The sequence below is a fragment of the Biomphalaria glabrata genome, chromosome 13, assembly GCF_947242115.1.
Source record: "Biomphalaria glabrata chromosome 13, xgBioGlab47.1, whole genome shotgun sequence".
Classification (NCBI taxonomy): domain Eukaryota; kingdom Metazoa; phylum Mollusca; class Gastropoda; family Planorbidae; genus Biomphalaria; species Biomphalaria glabrata.
The window spans coordinates 16,118,491-16,130,728 of record NC_074723.1 but is presented as its reverse complement, the minus strand read 5'-3'; the positions used below and the strand labels follow the sequence as shown (position 1 = coordinate 16,130,728).

Genomic DNA, 12,238 nt, shown 5'->3' with positions numbered 1-12,238 from the left:
GTGCTTTTGTGCGTGTTATAGTTTTTCTTCTTTCAATTTTCTATATATTTTTTTTTTGTATTTCCATACATTAGTGAGTTGTTGAAGCTTCTGTTATTTCCTCCTAAAAACTGTCCACTTCATTAAGTTGCTGGTCCTCTTATCTTATCGTGTCGGATATTTTACAGCTACTTGGCGTTTTCCGATTCTGACGGCGATGTTGACAGTTGCCATAGAAACGACGCGCGCGACGGCATCAGTTTGTCTTTAAGGTCTCCACCCCCTTTCCTCTCCCGCATTTTCAAAAACATTTTTTTTCTTTTTCCAAGCGCTGAGTATGGTATCTCTGTTGGCATGAGACAAACCAAAAAAAGGAAGTGCGGCCATTAATTACAGAAAGGAGGCTATGTTAATTGTCGGCTCACGTCAAGGCCAGTTAATAATCTGCAGTGAAGTTTGTATGCTATGAAAGTGAATCCCGTGACAACGACGGCTGCAGCTGGAGCAAGGCGGTTTGGATGACTAATATTATAGAACATAGAATTGTCTCACTTGTGTTGTTTTTTTATTTATTGTTTTATAATCAATATAATTAGAATCAACAGAGGGGGCGCGGTGGCTGAGTGGTTAAGTGCTTTGCTTCCTGTCGTCCTGGGTTCAAATCTCGGATATAACTGTTTTTTTTTTAATTTTCTATTTTAAAGTTGCCTCTGAGTCCACCCATCTCGAATGTATACCTCACTTAAGTTGGGGAAAAGTAAAGGCGGTTTGTCGTTGTGTTGGCCACATGACACCCTGCTCGTTAGCTGTTGGCCAAAGAAACAGATGACCTTTAGAAGCAGCAGATACAGTGATACAGAAGAAAAGAGCATGAATACTGTAAAGACTATGAAATTAGGGATCAGCAGTATAATTATGAACTCTTGTGCTGTGTTTTCATTCAACTATGTACTAGGTAGGCTGCCTGGTCCTATGTTATCTGCTTTGAAATGCCTTCACGATAATCCCATAAACCCTACACGCTATCTTTTTTTCCGTCCTGGGCTAGGACGACTTTATTTTAAATCTTTTTTTCTGAAAGGGTGCCCAAACTGTTTGAAAATATATAAAAAAATGTAGAGTTACAAAACGGAGAGTGTTAGGGGTCCTTTTGGTCACTTTTCCCATCGATTTTATATATAAATCCTTTTTTGAAAAACAAAGCTTATGTAAGGGAAAGAACTGCACTTTGATGATCACAACTCTCAATACTTCAATATTTATTTTCTTTTTCCTTAATGAAACAAAATAAATTATTTAATTATCACTAATGTAGAATAGATTATTTTGATTGTGTTGTTATCGACAATAAATAATTATTGAAAGTTTCAATGTAATCTGACGGTGGGAAGTGGGAGAAAAAAAGTGGAAAAAATTATACTGTCGTGTCTCACTGCCATCAACTAAATGTCGTACCTCACTGCCATCAACTAACTGTCATATCTCATTGCCATCAACTAACTGTTGTATCTCACTGCCATCAATTAACTGTCGGGTCTCACTGCCATCAACTAACTGTCGTATCTCACTGCCATCAACTAACTGACGTTTCTCACTGCCATCAACTAACTGTCGTATCTCACTGCCATCAACTAACTGTCGTATCTAACTGCCATCAACTAACTGTCATATCTCACTGCCATCAACTAACTGTCATATCTCACTGCCATCAACTAACTGTCGTGTCTCACTGCCATCAACTAACTATCGTATCTCACAGCCATCAACTAACTGTCATATCTCACTGCCATCAACTAACTGTCATATCTCACTGCCATCAACTAACTGTCATATTTCACTGCCATCAACTAACTGTCATATCTCACTGCCATCAACTAACTGTCGTGTCTCACTGCCATCAACTAACTATCGTATCTCACTGCCATCAACTAAATGTCTTATCTCACTGCCATCAACTAACTGTGTATCACACTGACATCAACTAACTGTCGTATCTCACTGCCATAAACTAACTGTCGTGTTTCACTGCCATCAACTAACTGTCGTATCTCACTGCCATCAACTAAATGTTGTACCTCACTGACATCAACTAACTGTCGTATCTCACTGCCATCAACTAACTGTCGTATCTCACTGCCATCAACTAACTGTCGTATCACACTGACATCAACTAACTGTCGTATCACACTTACATCAACTAACTGCCGTGTCTCACTGCCATCAACTAACTGTCGTGTCTCACTGCCATCAACTAACTGACGTTTCTCACTGCCATCAACTAACTGTCGTATCTCACTGCCATCAACTAACTGTCGTATCTCACTGCCATCAACTAACTGTCGTATCTTACTGCCATCAACTAACTGTCGTATCACACTGACATCAACTAACTGTCGTGTCTTACTCGCATCAACTAACTGTCGTGTCTCACTGATATCAACTAACTGTCGTGTCTCACTGCCATCAACTAACTGTCGGGTCTCACTGCCATTAACTTACTGTCGTATCTCACTGCCATCAACTAACTCTCATATCTCACTGCCATCAACTAACTGTCGTATCTCACTGCCATCAACTAACTGTCATATCTCACTGCCATCAACTAAATGTCGTATCTCACTGCCATCAACTAACTCTCATATCTCACTGCCATCAACTAACTGTCGTATCTCACTGCCATCAACTAACTGTCGTATCTCACTGCCATCAACTAACTGTCATATCTCACTGCCATCAACTAACTGTCGTATCTCACTGCCATCAACTAACTGTCATATCTCACTGCCATCAACTAACTGTCGTATCTCACTGCCATTAACTTACTGTCGTATCTCACTGCCATCAACTAACTCTCATATCTCACTGCCATCAACTAAATGTCGTATCTGACTGCCATCAACTAACTGTCGTATCTCACTGACACCAATTTACTGTCATATCTCACTGCCACCAATTTACTGTCATATCTCACTGCCATCAACTGTCGTATCTAACAGAGATGTGATTATCCTTTTGATTATCTTGTTTGCTAATTCTTAAAATTAAAAGTTGCAAAGTCGTGTTGTTTCGATCATCTGTTAGTCGATGAATTAAAGCACAGAATATCCCCACTAACAGATGGCCCATAAATTTAAAAAAAAAACTTTTTAAAAGGGATATTATCCAAATAATCTTTAATGTACACCATTAGAAGTGACACCAGTTGTCGCTCTTAAAGTTGGATCAGACTTAATTGTTTTCTTCGTAAGTGGTGTTTTTTTTCCTCTGTTATGGAGTTTGTGTGTGCGTGTGTGTATGTGTGGGTTTCTGTGTTTCTATGATGACGGTGTGAAGAGGTTAGCGATTGGTTCTGAATGATACAAGATAGGTGGCAGTGTCCTCATTTGATCCTAATTAGGACAGACGACTCCAGAACGTGAGGCTGAAAGGTTGTGTTGTTGATGTGAGTTAAATTTTGTTAAAAAATAATATTACTTTAGTCTAGTACGTTTATTTTTTATCTCGTATGAACTTTGTCTATATTATAATACAAGTTATATTTAGTATTGTTCACAAAGAGGTTATATAAGCTATTTCCAGTTTTATTAGTTCAGATATATTACGCCTACAGTGGTTTAGATGTCTACCAGCAGTTTCATGCATTAAGTCAACGACCGTGAATAACACCCCCACCTCCCCTCTCTTGCAGTTGTTCTCACTTGACTTAATGCACTAGTAGGTCTTCAAATTAATCCAGACTGTCTTGTAGATTATATTGCCTTCTTCCTTTAGATCACCTATAGTGAGAGACATACAACAGTGTCCTAATAGTTTCCATCGTTGTTTTAGATCAGTGTTATAGCCACGTGTATCAAAATACTTAGTAGTGATAGATTTGACACTCACAATCTTCAGCTCGTACACATTGATTTTTAGTTTCCTGCTTAAGTTCTTTAAGTAATGAAAATGAGAAAGAAGGGGGGGGGGGAAGTAAGCGATATGAAGAAATGTGTTGGTGATATCATGGAGCCTAAGAATTAAAAAGGAAAATTGGGATAGTTTTTGTAATAAATAATTAAAATAAACTTTGTCAAGACGCCATATTATATATAAATATATAAATAAATAAATAAATAAATAAATTTATATATATATATATATATAAAGAGAGAGAGAGAGAGACAGACAGACAGACAGACATAGATACAATAGATAGATAGATAGATAGATAGATAGATAGATAGATAGATAGATAGATAGATAGATAGATTTTTAAAACACTAGACTCACCAGCTTCTGATGTCTTAATACTTTTGTAAACCACGTCGAAATGAGCCAATCAAAGACCTGCAAATGATCGAAGAAGAAAACAAATGAATCCAAACTAGAACTGGTAAGCCACAACGACTCAATGGACACACAACAAAAACGAGGTATTAAAAGTCTACCCAACGGAAGCTATAAGAGACTCAAACCTGGGTGGAGATTTAAATAGACCTACGACATATATTATTCGGACTTTGAATATTCTACGCTTAACAAAAAGCAGCACTAGAAGATCATCCATCTAATCATAAATTACCTATTACGAAAACACTACATCAGCCAATTTGATGTGAAGTCGAAGTTAAAACATACAAGCATCGCTAATTTATTCACCACGTTACGTCGTCCAGGTGCCTGCCAACAAGTCCAGGACCATACTCACCTGTAAGGTAATACGCCAGGTAAGTGAAAGCGAGTAATGAGAGTGTACATAGAGTGTACTTATTGATTAGTGGCCATGGTGTTACTAGCAGTTTACGGTCACATCTGCCACGTTGAAAAGGACACCATCTTTTTTTAAAAATAATTCAGCGCATTATATTGTTGTCATAAACAAGGGGTTGTCATAAATGTTGATATCAACAAACACGGGCTGTACATGAACATGAACTGAATACAAAACAAACATGAAAAGAACAAGAGAAGAATATAAATGGAACATCGAAAGATAATTACCAGAACATGCAACGAACATTAGTTAAACATGAACTAAACGTGAACTGAACATGATCATGAGCGTATCATAAAAATCAGATGAATTTGAACTGAAAGTGAACTGAACATAAAATGAGTTGAACAAACACTTAATTGAACATGAACTGATTAAGAAAACTATATAAACTGAACAAGAGCTGAGCATGAACCATGAAATGAACATGAGCTACTACTGAACAATGGTGTGGATGAAAAATGAACATTTGTAATGAAAGAAAAACATTTGTTTTTCACCTAGCAGGTAATCTATGGATCATTTATTCATAATTTCAAAGACAAAAAAAACATACATTAACATTGAATTTTAACTACTTCCTTCTTTCTAGAAGAGTTACTAATGATCCGATACATAAAACACGCTGATGTTTTTGTGCTGTTCACTTGTTTCACTGTCTGCCTCTCTGTTATTGGACATCGATTTCGAAATATGAGCAATGACAAGTTTTGTATTTCTAAAAGACAGTTTACTTTGTTTGAACAATTAGATAGGAAAGATGTTCAACACACACCATTGTTTATAATAACTGTTTAACACGCCATTGTTTATAAAAACTGTTTAATTAACACGCCATTGTTTATAAAAACTGTTTAACACACCATTGTTTATAAAAACTGTTTAATTAACACGCCATTGTTTATAAAAACTGTTTAACACACCATTGTTTATAAAAACTGTTTAATTAACACACCATTGTTTATAAAAACTGTTTAATTAACACACCATTGTTTATAAAAACTGTTTAATTAACACGTAATTGGTTATAAAAACTGTTTAATTAACACACCATTGTTTATAAAAACTGTTTAATTAACACGCAATTGGTTATAAAAACTGTTTAGCCTAATTTTTTTAGACATAAATGGATGTTCTAAAACTTTCTCCAATTTGGGTTGTCCACAAGTAGGATACTGAGCCATTCGCAATTTATTATAGGGTTTTGAAAACATCAATAATCTATAGGAATACGTCAAGAATGCATTCTCTCTCCAGCTCTTTTAAAATTATTTCTGGAGCATATTATGATGAAAACTTTAGGAGAATTTACTTCTAACCCAACCATAAAAGTGCGCCTATTTCCAATTGCAGTTTGCAGATGTTATAGACCTCATTGGAGAAAATGCAGACCAGATACAAGATCTTACTTCAAAACTGATTTCAGCAGCTAGAATAGTTGGCATGGGAATCAGTGTCCAAAAGATCAAAGATGGTACAAGATGTTGGAGATGGTACGAGATGTTGGAGATGGTACGAGATGTTGGAAATGGTACAAGATGTTGGAGATGGTACAAGATGTTGGAGATGGTACGAGATGTTGGAGATGGTACGAGATGTTGGAGATGGTACGAGATGTTGGAGATGGTACGAGATGTTGGAGATGGTACGAGATGTTGGAGATGGTACGAGATGTTGGAGATGGTACGAGATGTTGGAGATGGTACGAGATGTTGGAGATGGTGCGAGATGTTGGAGATGGTACGAGATGTTGGAGATGGTACGAGATGTTGGAGATGGTACGAGATGTTGGAGATGGTACGAGATGTTGGAGATGGTGCGAGATGTTGGAGATGGTACGAGATGTTGGAGATGGTACGAGATGTTGGAGATGGTACAAGATGTTGGAGATGGTACGAGATGTTACATACAGTTGAATGACCAAACATTAGAAAAAGTTGACTCATTTAAATACGTAGGTTTAAACATGACAGGAGATGGAGGATCAATAAAAGAAAATTAAAAACCCGTTTAAGCTTCGCATCCTCTGCCATGAGAAAACTGTAGAAAATCTGGAAGAGTAACATCACCTTTCAATTAAAAGTGCACCTAGGTCTATATAGTCGTGTACGTTGGACACTAAACACTGAGGCTGAAACAAGAATCCAATCCGATTAAATGCTACACAAAATGCTGGATATCTGATGATGCCAGGAAAAAAAGAAGGCAACACTTTGGATGTAAAAAAAAAAGAACTCCTCAATGCTGTGAACAGACGAACGCTGAGTTTTTTTGGTTATATTGTAAGACATGAATCACTGTATGATGGTCATTCTTTAAGGTACAGTGAAGGGAGCATGAAGAAAGGGTCGTCAAAAGAAAGGCTGGCTGGATAACATAAAAAAATGTACCGGCATCTCTCTTGATATCCTTCTAGGAATGGATGCAGACAGGGACAGGTGGAGGAATTTGGTGATGCAAACTGTCACGGCACTCCTACAACGAAAGTCAAGGAACAGATAAAATATATGTGTGCATTTTTGAAATTGTTTGTGGTACAAAATTCACATGTGACAAACAGGTGGTTCTTATTATGAAGTTGACTCATATATTCATTTTTTATATAAGTTTAATGCATGAGTATGATCTAGTGGTACCGATTCTAGAAGCTGCTTTGAATACTGTTTTGTTTAAGAGATTTTGTGGTGACTTCAAATGCATGTCTCGCTTTTAACATTGAATAAACATGTGCTTAAAACCAATGACTGACACAAACAGAGCTAGTGGTTAAATAGATCAACTTCTCGAGTAGTATTCAATTAAATCTGAATACGTATACTTTATTTTGTTTCGCTAAATATTTAACTAATTAGCATGAGCTAAACGTAGTATATACACTAACGCTAATGCTGTTGGTATACATAATGCGCTAATAAATGGATGTGATTTTGTTTTAAAATTTTACTTTTTCTTTCCTAACACGCCCCTGGAGAGCGCAGCCTACCATCAAGTGATGACGCCGGTCAACACTGATAACCGTTGTTTTGGGCTACTTTATAGACTTCGACTGAAACAGATGACCATTAGAAGACCAGAGGTGGACACTCCATCAATTATTCACACAGCCCGGCGTTAAAAAGAAGCAAATTCTAATTTACTCTTCAGACGACCAGACCTTTTTTTTTTACTTTGGTTTGAATTTGTTTTCGGAGATTTGGATTTGGCTGATCGATTCTTTGGCAAATTCTAGATTGGCTTTTTTTTCTGTTACCCTATTTGCGTATTTTTATTTTATTTTTTTCTCCTGTGAAGGTTACTTAAAACAAAAACTCTCATTCCAGTCGAAGCCATGGAACTAATTACTTAGGATTAATGCTGAGTTTTGTCTGCATGACTTTCATATTTAAAAATAGGTAATTACCTTTAGAAATTTAGTTATAAATAATAGATCATATAATTTCTTTGTACTTCTTTATTAGTGAACCTAGCGAAGTATATGAAGCCAGCCACTGAAGTCACAGATACTCTTGAGGATTGATTAAGATGTTTTATTGACGTATTTCAAGGGCAGTTTGTAACGTTACATGTTCACGGAGAATACTGCTATACCCTCCGTTCGTTTCTTCTCTAATTTTCTTTCTTTATTTCTCTCCTTTATTTCATTCTCTCGTTCTCTTTCTTTTTTCCTCTTTGATTAACTCTTTCTCTCTGTGTTATATCCACACACACACACACACACGATTCCTACTTCTCTTTTTCTCCTTCTTTATTCGCATTTCTTTGAATCTCTTTTATTTTATTTCTTCTCTTTCCTGCTCTAGTTCTCTATCTCTTTGTTCACTATCCCTTCTCTTCACTCACTTTCTCTTCCGGTGTCTCTTTTTCATTCGCGCTATCAAATAAAAAAATTAGATAGAATCTTCAAGTATTTTACAACTTTGGGTAAAAGAAAAATCGGCCCTCAAATTACCAACAAATCGGCCCACTGCCTTAAGATGTCCATGCACTGGTCCATGTCCTTAAAATGTGTCTAGTTTGATAGCGCATTAAAAATTTAACTCATGCATGCCTCGGTTTACGTATTTTTGTTTTATGAATGTAGGCAAAAACATTTACTGTACAAGTGCAGACTTACATATTTTAAAGGGAAAGATTGACTGACAGCTTTTGAAACTATTTAATATATACTAGAATAGTCAAGAATAACACGTCCAATGTTACTTTCTGAACTTGTATAGTATTTGCTGCTGTATAGGCTATAAGAACATTCTACATCAACGAACTCTTCGATGACATGTTTTTTATTATTTTTTAATCAAGTTCTTGTAGAAGTCATTACCAACAAAGTGTTCAAGTGTTAGCCTTTTTTTTTTTTTTAAATTTCAATGAGCAGAGACTTCTTTCATAAGCTACTAGCATCAAAGACATCTTAAGCACACAAATACAAGTCAATGTAGTTACTAGATACACCCCTGTCAATGGTGCTTCTATAACCTTGTAACAGCGATCTGGATAGTCACTAAGTAAAAAAAACACACACACACTTTGTTTTCTTTCTAGTGTTTCTATCATACATACAAATCTCTAATGTATCCTTATAAACTATTACTATTTATACAAAAAATGAGTAAGGTTAGTAATTCTGTAAAGACTAAAAGTGAATAAAAGTGAGGCAAGGGACACCTTATTTGTATAGCACATGCCTGACATTACGAGTGAACCAAGAAGTAGCTGCCCACACTGGCCCATTAGGTGCCGGCCCTACAGACATTAGCCCTATTGTTTGCCTGAACATTTACCAGAGTTTCATAATACACCAATTCCCACTACGTTACCATTCAGCGTTGGTTGGCTCTCTGACAGGAGATCTCTGAGCCGGAGAAGATATTTACAGCACAAAATGATTGCCGTTAGGGTGTGGAGTGAAGGGAAAGAACCACAAATGTTCATCTTTCTGTGTGTATACCATCTAGATGTCTATCTTATTATTTCATCACTGTTTAGCGCGAGTACTCAGTGAATCTTTGTTCTCTTATTGCGCAACAGGTGTGATAGAGATTCTCATCTAAGGAGAAGAATCTATAAATAGCTAGTTTTTCGGGTGTATCCGGTGACAGATTAAAGGACGTGTCGATTGTCATTGTTTTTAATTCATTTTTTAAAAACTTTTTAGTAATGCCGAGCCAAATGTTCCTTCTTCCTCTGTTTGTAGCATCATTTATTCTACTGACAGCACAAAAGTTGAATTTATCATCTTTGGTTTGGTTTATTTTGTCACAACAATTTCCTATAGTAAATATATATATATATAGTAAATAGAAAGCGAAGTCCCCTCATCTGTTGCATCTGTTAATGTGGCCTACGGTTAACGTGGGTGTCGTGTGGCCAGGAAAACGACCAACCGCATTTACTTTTCCACAACTAATGTCAGGTAGGCACTAGAGGCTTTAGAGGCTTTAGAGTTAAATGTAGTCAAGGCGCCAAAAAAATTCCGAAATAAAAAATCCAAGTTTTCACCAGGATTCGAACTAAATTCAAACTCCGGCTCGGGAGTCAAGCACTTTACCATTCATCCACCACACCTTCTATTCTATATAGAATCTTTTTTTTAAATGAGTGACTGTGTTCTGAAAGTTACAATTCACGTTAGAAGAATTGATAAAATTTCCTTGACCCCACTTTCTATGGTGTTTTTGTCTTAAGAAAGCAGTAATTACATGTAAGACGATTCCACCTCTTGAGTCAGATGTTTGGATTGAGATAACAACTAACTCTGTTCTGAGCAATCCGTCCAAGTGCTAGTAAAAAATCAGTAACTCTTTGTGTCTGTATCTCAAATGAATAAAAAAATCACAGAGTGACAATGGACATTTCTGAGAACATACAATTACTGCCAGGGGAGACAGAAGACAATTTATACCGTACGTGGAACTTTAGCTGGCAAAGAAATTATAGTCTTTGAAATTGCGCGAGAATAAAAGTCAACTTACACGCGGACATCAGAAACACAAAAGAATTAGGAAAGTTAAAAATGGCATCATTAATAACTACGTGTATTTAGTATTTAACATATTTTTCTATTATCTTCATGGCTAGCTAAGGCAAGGTTTTTGTCTGAACAAAATGATATCATATAGAGTTTCGATGTCGTAATGAGTGAACAGGATTTGAAGTGTATCTCATCATGAACAAAATGTTCTGCTGGTCGAGGTGCTTCTTCCTGTTCTGTGAAAGCTCTAGACATTTCAGAGGTGTCTTTACCCAATAAGGCAATGTCATCTGCATATGAGAGATATTGTAATTGTAGAGGTTGGCTGTATATTGTTCCTGTAAGTCGCGGACCTATGTTTTATATTCTGAAATAGTTAATAGTAGTTCTCCTAGTGTCTATTTCTGTACGCCTTATTATATATTCTGTAGTGATGGTTTGTATCTAGATTTCAGTTTTATAAATACTAACAAGGTAACAAAAAAAATCATTTTTTCAAAAGCAAAGCTATAATTATATCTCTGAATAATGCAGAGAATATTGCCTTTGTTCGATATATAAAAAATTAGCAATAATTAATTGACTTGTAAATTTTTATAATTCCTTCATGTTTTGTTTAGGTCAAATAAATAATTGCTTAAAGTTTAAACTAGATCCGAGAATGTGGGAGGATGTGGGAGGATGTGGGAGGATGTGGGAGAAATAACGTGTTCACTTATCTAAGGGGACGAAACCCTTATTTAGACGTTACTGCGAATACGATAGGATTTATTTCCCTGCTGATATCAAACAAAATAATTAATAACCAGTAAGTAATTGACTAGTTGGTTATGTTTATAAAGTCAGATTTTCATGAAACCTGGAAGCTGGAGGTAGGAACCTGGACGCCGTTCTCAAAAAAACGGCTCTAACGATTTTTTAAATTTATTTATCAGTTGATGTATATCGCTGAGAAAAGAATGACTAGCTCGTTGGACACACAAAGTTCTAATGTTTCATGTCAAAAGAGAATTAGATTAATGGTGGCTAGTTAATTCTCTTGGTCCTACATCAGTTTTTGATAGGACGGTCACGTTCTTGAAAGGACTATTGCGTTCGGGAATTTCCGAATGTAAGGCTTGATTGATTCTAGAGTCGAATACAATTCTGTGTTAATGTTCACGACAATTTTGCGCATCGTCTTATTGTAAAATGTTTGACATGTTTCGGATGTTCCTTCAGAGTTGAAGATAGTTTACTTCCTAGTCCAAACCTCCCGCAGGACGACGGGGGATGGGAGCGGGCAGGATTTGAACCCTCGACCATCGATAAATCCGAACAACAGACCGGCGCGCAAACCGCACGACCAGGCAGCCATCCATTCTAAGTCTCATCATAGATCTAAAGGCCTATCGTTGTTATATCGTTATTATAGAGTGTAGTAGATCTCTATTCGTTTAACCAGGATTCTTTCTCGGATGGGTGGGGGGTGCTAAAATGTTCTATTGTTTTTTTTTTACCAAACATTCATAAATGGTGGGAAGCTTGGTCGAGAGGCT

At 36.4% G+C, this 12,238-nt stretch overlaps 1 protein-coding gene across 4 annotated transcripts in view; it reads right to left on the bottom strand.

Annotated features, from left to right (window-relative positions):
• Positions 1 to 12,238, bottom strand: part of LOC106074412 (uncharacterized) — a 305,001-nt gene that overhangs the window by 73,684 nt on the left and 219,079 nt on the right. For 3 of the 4 annotated variants that reach the window (XM_056009253.1, XM_056009254.1, XM_056009257.1), the window contains one exon: positions 4,249 to 4,305. The gene's annotated coding sequence lies outside the window, so the exon portion shown is untranslated. Of the gene's footprint in view, positions 1 to 4,248; positions 4,306 to 4,540; positions 4,676 to 12,238 lie in introns of those variants that run through there. The other variant, XM_056009256.1, reaches the window with a different exon arrangement.